Source organism: Rhipicephalus sanguineus, chromosome 11 (genome assembly GCF_013339695.2).
Source record: "Rhipicephalus sanguineus isolate Rsan-2018 chromosome 11, BIME_Rsan_1.4, whole genome shotgun sequence".
NCBI lineage: Eukaryota > Metazoa > Arthropoda > Arachnida > Ixodida > Ixodidae > Rhipicephalus > Rhipicephalus sanguineus.
In genome coordinates this window covers 102,024,836-102,033,245 of record NC_051186.1, presented here as the reverse complement: position 1 = coordinate 102,033,245, position 8,410 = coordinate 102,024,836, and positions in this window count along the sequence as shown.

The following is an 8,410-nucleotide window of genomic DNA, read 5'->3' as shown; positions in this document are numbered from 1 at the left end:
GTGTGTGTATAACAACACACATTTAATAAGTTCAACTCTTAAAGGCGAAGCTTATGGCTCCCCCAATTTTTCCAATAATTCATGCGTCCTTGATAGTGGACATGTCGGCCAACCGCCATTTCTGACGCGGCAAACTGATCTTTTATCGACATTTTCGAGGCGGCTTGTCATTTCGCGGTGCCATATTCCCTTGTTTCTTGGACATGAACGTATCAACGACGTTGCTGCCTGTGGCAACTGCATTGCCGCGCTGCTAACCACGTGGATTCCGGTCCAATTCCCGGCATGAAGAAAAGAAACAGTCAGGAGGTAGCATGGTGCAGTGCGATAGAAAAACAAATTATATAATATCTGGGTTTTAACGTTCCAAAACCACGGAGCCCTCCACTACGGCGAGAGACGCCGCAGTGGAGGGCTCCGGAAATTTCGACCACCTGGAGTTCTTTAACGTGCACCTAAATCTAAGTCTATACCAGGCACGTAGGCAAGGGGGCCCGGGCGCCCCCACCACCCCGCAATTCGTCCCGCCCTCTATATTCCCGGGCAACTTTTTTGCCTTGCCCTCCCCCACGAAAAAAAATCCTGGCTACGTGCCTGGCTCATATATATATATATATATATATATATATATATATATATAGAGAGAGAGAGAGAGAGAGAGAGAGAGAGGGGTAACTTGTCGCCGGTCGCTGCCGGCAGCAAGTTATCTTTTCGTCCACTTTACTTTCCTCACATTTATATCCCATTTATTACACATAACATCTCGTGTACTTTCCTTGGCATTATTGTGAGTTAGTTCTCATGAATGTTGAGTCTAACAAAGAAAAGCGAGCCCTTTAAAAGTCACCTTCTTTCCTTCACTCATAGCAAGGGTCTCGTTTTGAAAGACTTCATGCCTTCAGGTAGTATACGAGGGATTATTGGTCAACTGCCAGCTCGTAAAAAGATCACGTGCTACGTGACGCCAAAAGGCAGAAAAAGAGTGCTCCACACTCGCCGTCATGGCTCCGATCGGCGCTAACACTCCTAGGCTTAAATGCACACACTATATACCCCATGAAGTGGACGGGAGGATGAGCGCCACCGTAGCTCAGTGGTAGAGCATCGGACACGTTATTCGAAGGTCGCAGGCTCGGTCCCTGCCGGCAGCAAGTTACCTTTTCGTCTACTTTGCTTTCCTCACATTTATGTCCCAATTATTACAAATAACACCGCCTATACTTTCCTTGGCATTATTGTCAGTGAGTTCTCACTAAAATTGCGTCTAACGAAGAAAAACGAGCCCTTAGAGGCCATCTTCTTTCCTATATATATATATATATATATATATATATATATATATATATATATAGTACGTCAGACACGCGCACGCCAGTTTTCGCTTGCCTCCATTTTCTCCATAAGCCAAGGGCTCCCGAATTTTCGAAACTCAGTTCTGAAACCCAGCAACGCCTCAATATATATGCAAATTCATTTTTTGCAAAAACTATTCAGCAGTGGAATTCACTGCCTTCATCATTGTTCCAATGTACCTCAGTGGAAAACTTCGAGGAAGGGCTCAAGCAATATTTCGCGCAAAGATTGACATATGTTTGACTGTTCGATGTTAATTGTGTTATGCTGTAACTCTTGCTATATTAACTTTATTTAGGAGCTTGCTTAACAAACACACATCCGTATTGTATTGCACTGTATTTTATTCTATCGTATTGCTTGAATTTTGTATTTTGAAATGTCGTATTTGTAGTGCTTGAAATGTTTTTATTGTATTAGTGATAGCAACTGTAACCCAACCCTGTAACGGCCTCAGGGGCAACAGTATGCTGAAATAAATAAAAGATAAAATAAAATAAGAAATGGGACGATGCCAGAATGAAACACTGCTATTTTTGTTTAAATATAACAGTTTTATGCGAAAGGCAGGATCTCCACGTTGTGTGGTCGAGTGGTGTCTTTCTCACGCTGGAGGAACGCCGGACACTGCTCACACCGTGCTGTAACAAATACAGGGGCATCTATTGGCACCTTTTACAGGCGAGCCTCCCAGTCAAATGTTTTAAATAACTACAGTAGCATGGCAAATAACACTCCAGAATGCCAATATAACACACAAAGACAAAAGACGCGTGAGTCAGCGGGAAAGAGCCGCGGAATCAGCCCCAACGGACGTCCGCACGAGACACGACTGTCGACGAGCAATCGCAAACCGCGAAGATAGAGAGCTGTTCAAGCTAAAGCCCCTCCATCGCGTCTACTGCCGCTTTTTTAGGTACCGCCATCTATTGTTCGACGACGACGCCCACATCCGGTTCCGGAGCTTCGGGAAGGAAGTTCTTGAGCCACTCCCTTCCGCTTTTTCCTTCCATCTTGTTTCTGCGCACGCATGTGCACACGCGAGAAAGCACACATTTGCTTCTCCGTTTCGCAAGTGTTGTTGTTTTGAGGTTCGTCGTAAACTGCCTGCCGCCGAGCGAGTTCTCGCTCGGTGTTTCTGCATCGCGAGGGCGTGGGCGGGCATGGGGCAGGTGGATCAACCGGAAAAGCAGCAGAAACATCATGGCGGCACTTCGGCTTCCGCTAGGCGGGGAACCGGTGTAAAGGGAGAGGATGCGGACGAGTTGGCGCTACTTAACCTAGCCGGCGGAAAACGCATGGAGGGGCTTTAGTTCAAGCTGTATCCTGAATTTTCGTGACAGGTCATGGCATTGAAAAACAAACTTTACGGCGCATTTTATGTTTTTTAACGATACAGAGTTCTTTTGTTAACTTGAGTGCTTGCATTCATAACCAAGGAAATAAAGCCAGTCGAATAAATTGTCATCCCAAAAATTGCTTTCTCTACTTTTATCAAGCTTGACCAAAGGAATATTGTTTATTTGGTCTCGAATTGCTTTTTTTTTATTTCTTCCCTGAAAGTCTGATACTGCCGTTTTCAGAACTCGGAGTGTAGAATCCTTTTGTCTGTGACATGCATTCACGTTCTCTCAGGGCTGTCGCATCTAAAGAATAAATGTTTCTTGTCTTTTTTTTTATTTTCTTTTCTTTTAGTGCATAGAGCCGTATACAGTCGAACCCCTCAATAACGAAATCATCGGGAAAGCGATTTTCGTTTGTTCTCGCGAGAATTTCGTTCTCGCGAAAATAGCAAAATACGCACACCCATCAATTACTTAGCACAACCAACATTTATTTAAAGATGTCGCTTATCTTGCTCTGTTTTCTGTTGCTTTAAAGAAGCTTGACAGCTCGAGCCTCGTAACTTAATAGGCTTTGCAAAGCTTCGTCGTCGTGGTAGTGGGCACCCAGGAAATTGAGAATGATGTCAAAAGCATCAGGAAGTTCGCACGAACTTACTTGCCTTTCTTGCGTTTTGTTGCTTTCCTCACTCTCGTCGTCACTCTCATATTCTTTGCGCACACTTTCAATGATAGCGTCGTGGCTGAACTATTCGTGCATGATAAGGTCGGCGTCAGCGCACAAAAAGTCGTGCAGTTCAACAGCGTCTGGTATCGCTTGTTGCTCTCATCATCTCCTGACCATGTAAACAGCAATGGTAGCGCCGATGCTTGTTGGTAGAAACGTATGTGCCCGACTTGTCGAATGAGCGGTGCTGCAATTTTCCAACTTCTAGGTTCCCATCTATTTCATGGGCTCAAAAAAAATGTTGCTGATCTCTAACTGAAACCTTCGTTGTTGCGGGGGTACTTTTTAAAACATCTTCGCTGCTTAGAGGTGGCAAATACATTGAACTCTGCGGACGTTCGCCAGGGACGCCAGATTACTTTGTTGCCGCGAGAATTTCGTTCTTGAGGGCTTTCGTTACTGAGGATTTCATCTGTATTTGCCGAAAAAATTTACTAAGCGGAACTTTCGTTCAGCTAAAGCAGTAATTACGGTTATCGCACGAACGTTCAGCTTGGAGTCGGAGCTCCACGGACCCGAAAGTCATACGGCCCCTTCTTCATTACTTGGCAGCGAACTTACGAGCTTGTCTGCAGCTACTCTGCATTTTGCATGTGAATTGTGAATCACATGCAGCCATGATTTCTTCCTCCCATATTTTACCCTTCGTTCCCCTGCCCACTATCAGGGTAGAAAAGTACATAAAGTCTAAAGTAGCTAAAATCTATGTAACGTGCTTAATTCCTTCCTTTCTATCTCTCTCAGTCTCTCTCAGTCTCTCAGTCTCTCTCAGTCCCTCTCAGTCTATCTCTCTCAGTCTCTCAGTCTCAGTCTTGGCGCTGGTGGGCTCGGAAAGTGTCGGTGAAGTTCTTTATTAAGCCCTATCTATCTCAGCTTCATAGCAGTCCTTACTTTTTTAGCAGATCAAAACGACTGGACTCTGTCCACAGCCATAATAGCCGCGCATTGCTTCGCTTAAAACGTAAGAGTTAATTCAAATGATCAAACTTCAGTCACAAAGTCGTTTGATTCGAGAATGACGAAGCTTAGGATATACTATAGGTAAATTAATCGCTTCATTTCTGCCTGTGTTTGTTTGCGTGCGTGTGTGTACGTGCGTGCGTGCGTGCGTCTGCGCGCGCGCGCATGTGTGTGTGTGTGTGTGCGCGCGCGCGCATTTTGCCCAATCAACCTGTTAACGCCGTCACCATTAGAACCTGCCACCACAAGTTCACCAGGGCAAAAGAGAAAATCAAAGTCATACTGAATCGCGACACGACAAATACTAGCATTCATTAGTCAAGAGCGTAGGTGATCTATATTACGCTTCCTGCGTTGAACGAAGAGTGCTCGAATTTAGTCACAGTTCAGCCAGGAAAGCTCTTGTTGACACTTTATATGTTATGTACTGAAGATCACGACCCATGCACTACGTACCGATGGTTAACCTGTGTAACGCAAATGTGCCGCCAAGATTTTAAAGACGATAGTCTTTCTTGGGGAACTTAAACGCAGAAATTTTGGTCTGTCTTTCTGTCTGTCTTTCTGTTTGACGGCACGTCCCTCGATTCAGCCACTCGGCCAAAGTTGAACCACTTGCCCAAGGGCCAGCCATCGTGAACGGCTGACGAGGTTCATACTTGTGTACATTGTTGATCAAAAAGCAAACATTACGCATATCTGAGGCGCAACATCACTAGGTAAGTATTAGGCGGTGTATTCCTTTAACAGAAAATACATAGATACGCAATTTTAAAGACCTTGATGGTATGCGTTTAACGTTGAGACGGTAACGCGTTTATTAAAAGATTGCCACAGCTGAAGCGATCAGCGGTCCAAGCCGAGCAAGCGCGAGCGCCAACAACAACCGTCATCGTCGTCTTCTTTCGCAGGCGTTCTTGTCAGCGCCCTACCATGTTACAAATCTCTCCCCCGCGGAAAGGGAGCCATCCTGGCGACTTAAGGAACAGGTACAACTGGTGGGTCATAATGCGGCTTCAGTCGATCGACGTGAACAGTCTCGCGGCCGCGACGACGGCGGTCCGTAGATGATTGAACAGGCTCAATCATATAGTTAACTGGGGATGCTTGACGTAGGACGCGGTAGGGGCCTTCGTACTTAGGCAGTAGCTTTGTGGAAAGGCCAGGAGCGGAGGAGGGAACGCGAAGCCACACCAACGTTCCAGGCGAATACGACTGAGGAGGCAGGTTTTCGTCGTGACGGTCCTTCTGGCCCTACTCGCCCTACAATATTACAACCCTAGTTTCTTAAGGTGCGCTGAAAATGCGACTGCGCTGAAACTTGTCTTCCTCCGTGCCCTCTGCACAAGCTCATGTTGTGTTTCGGTTTCGGTTCAGTATTGCATTGTACGAATGACAGGGGTCGCCGCTCTGGCATTCCTGTTTTACCCAGGCGACGTGTAAGTAAGAGAGTTTGTGGAGAGTACTCGTTGAGTGCGGACGTTTCTTCTCCTTCGGCGCATCGCGCCAAACAGCGTGTTCAGGCTGGCCGGCGTCCCCACCGGTCGCGTTGGTCACCGCCGGTCTTCGCCTGCCGCTGCGCCGGGACTACCAGCCCGCAACACAGCACTCGTGCTTCCCGACGTATTGCCAGATGGCGTCCATATCTCACGCAGCGCCTCTTCTATCGTCTTTAGACGACATTTGCAGCGAAGCACGCAGATACGCGGCCAATTTTTTATCACTGGGTTTATCCCGACAGTTCATTAAAAATTTTCACAGTTCTTCGTTACGTCTGCTTAATTATGTTGCCGTCCATGTGTTCCCTTAATTTTTAGTGGACCAGTGGCGAGTAGTGAGATCTGCCCAATTTCTGTGGCATACACGCGCAGAAGTTCTGGCGTACACATGACGGAAGAATTTCGGTTTCGCCGAGTCGAAAACGTACAAAAACCGGTAAATTGTTGGAATAACACGCATTCTTGAATCGAGGTTTGCAAGGCCTCCGAATGTTCAGCAAAATTTAACGCCGCGATTCTGCAAAACCCACTAGGCATGGCCAAAGCGGTGGGCACCGTCTGGAAGGACCCCATCGCTTTGCGTATACGACCTCGAGACTCCATGTAATCGTCTTTCTGTTAGGCCTCTAAGCTGTCAGAGTGACTACGGAAAGCCTCAGTGGAGGAACTGCGATGCTTTTAGTCTGACAGCTGGCCTCGTGTTGCCATTCTAGAGTCGCCGCGCCGTCGCGGTGGGGCTCGGAGGCCCGCTCCGCAAGCGAGCAGACGGGGTCCTACGTCTGGCTGCGTAGTGCAGTACATCCGACAGCTGCTTATCGGCGCATAGCGAGCCGCTGTCGAGGTCAGTGGTTTTTCGCGGTGCTGTTTCTCGGCCAGACAGTGAGCAGATGGTAAACAGCAGACGGCACGTGTCGTGTCGTCGCTTGCGTTGAAACGAGCGTCGTTCATTGTCAGTGAAGGAGGACATGTTGAACGGCTGCTGCGCGCCAGAAAAACTACGCACAAAACTAGACCCGCAGCTTCTACCTTTCATTGTGATCGCGTAATTAAAGTAATCCTATGGCGGATACAAGAAGTAAATCGAAGATCATTTCTTCTTGCTGCCACAGTTGTGATTCTGTTAACTTCGTGATGCATCGAAATGAGTGAGTGAGTGAGTGAGTGAGTGAGTGAGTGAGTGAGTGAGTGAGTGAGTGAGTGAGTGAGTGAGTGAGTGAGTGAGTGAGTGAGTGAGTGAGTGAGTGAGTGAGTGAGTGAGTGAGTGAGTGAGTGAGTGAGTGAGTGAGTGAGTGAGTGAGTGAGTGAGTGAGTGAGTGAGTGAGTGAGTGAGTGAGTTACTTTTCGGATACAATGAGTGCGGGTACGGTACGCATACGAAACGTAAGTGTTTTATGCTCGACTCCACTAAGAATTCAGTGACGTTATTACCACAAAAGAGCACGCTACTTCTCTTTCATTGGCGCAACATTTTCCTGATTGGCTACCAGCTTCCACTTTCACTCTTCTGAATTATACTTTCAGTTTTAACTTGACTTCTCGTTATAAACCTCCTAAGGAAAGCCTCTTAAACAAATGCGGTCAGAAATAATTGTCCATTGGGGTGGAAAAAGTTGGATTATTCAGGGGAAGGGTTAGAATGGGAAAGAGCGAGTCGGTGGGCCCCTATTCCCGGACTCCAGTGATCCTGGCTACACGCTCCGTCTTGTCCGAGCGGCCTCTTCGGACCTCGAGCCCTGGCCGAGCGAGGAGGGTCTCCAACGGCTCCCTATGGAGTAAATAACGCAACATAGGCGAGTTTGACTCCTGCGGCCTTGCTGCGCATTCCCACGTCACATGTGTCAGTGCCGGCCGCGCACCACACCATGGACAAGCGCCGCTATGTAATGGCGCTATGTAATAGTGGTGGGCCCTTTCCAGGCGGGGATGTCGTGAACATCGTACTCCTTTACAGAAGGTGAACGGACGAGAACTAGGAAGACACGCTGCGTCGGGCACAGCGAACCAATAGTTGAAAGCCGGAAACGTGAAGACTCGCCGTTCGTGGATTCTAAAAGGGTGTGCTAGATCTGCTGCCATTTTCTCATGTTGTTCTTTTTGGCGATACGCACAGCAAATATTGGATTTCTTAACGTCTCATAAATCTGATACTTCTCTTAAAACAAGTTTAACTTCCGTGTTATGATAGATTCCGATGAAAGAATAATTTTTTTACCCCCTGTCCCTAACTGAACTTAGCCAGCCTGCTAAGTCGGGATCAAACCCGCAGCGTCGGCCTTTTAAGTGACGCGCACCGGCCGTACCAAGCGGCTGCGGTCAGTTCACTTAGTCTTCGGCGTTTGGGTTGTTCAGTTGTCGAGTGCGGCCGTAGTTTGCTTCCCTCATTTATTCGTCTAGTTTTCCGAAGCCAGCGTTTGTTTGATCATGTCGATACAATTTGAGAGAGTAAAGCAATTTTTCTTTATTGCGAGAATGACCCTCAATTCCCTTGTGTGGTACAGCAGGTAGGGTACAGCATACAAAAAAAAGAA